Raw genomic sequence first — 729 nt, 5'->3', positions numbered from 1 at the left:
AGTTACGTACGTCGATTAGGTAATCTCTCACAGAATGGATATATTACATCTTCAAAGGCATGGTCAAGTCAAGTCCTACGTCCACTAAGCGGTTAAGTCACAGACATTACCCACTATTCGTTTTTTCAGCTGAGATATCAGCAGAAAGTCACAAACAGAGCGCTCGGCTGGGCGGATCTCGGCAAAAGAATCAAAATATGCCGAGCTGAACTGAGTGTGTAAGACGCCATCATTGGGAATAAATTTTCAGCAACGCCATTTGTGCCGCGGGATCGCTACGGACGCCACTACCAACGCGAAACTTCTACCAGAGCCTTCAGCGTTGAGTCCACTCCCGGTCCGCTCGGCCTGAAATCTTAATCGTTAAGTGGTGGAATTAAATGGGATTGTACAAACTCGTCTTATGACAACTGAAATCTTGTTCGACCACCTCTGCGGAATCTTGCTCTGCTTGTCGGAAACAGCTTTGTATTCAGTAAAGTAAGCGTAGTTAGCCTCGCACCTTTATGATCTGAAATCAAATGATGTGTACTCTTAACGATTAACGAAGGAGCGGAGCTAATGGGATTAATTTTACGGAGAAAATGAAAATTTGAAGGCAAGCGGAAATAACGCGCAGAGGGCAAATCCGCATAGAGCAATCATGCATAGTGTGCGTTGAGTTCAATTTAATAATTAGAACAAAATCAATTGGCATTAAGTTCCAACAATTTGAATGCGGTTTACATA

The 729-nt window shown here is 43.2% G+C and overlaps 1 pseudogene; it reads right to left on the bottom strand.

Annotated features, from left to right (window-relative positions):
- The window catches only part of LOC134210079 (facilitated trehalose transporter Tret1-like), a 1,122-nt pseudogene extending 1,061 nt beyond the window's left edge, over positions 1 to 61 (bottom strand).
- Positions 62 to 729: the final 668 nt, after the last annotated feature.

This window comes from Armigeres subalbatus, chromosome 2 (genome assembly GCF_024139115.2).
Source record: "Armigeres subalbatus isolate Guangzhou_Male chromosome 2, GZ_Asu_2, whole genome shotgun sequence".
In the NCBI taxonomy this organism is placed as follows: Eukaryota; Metazoa; Arthropoda; class Insecta; order Diptera; family Culicidae; genus Armigeres; species Armigeres subalbatus.
Note: the sequence above shows the minus strand (reverse complement) of the source record. Positions and strands in the feature narration are given on the sequence as shown.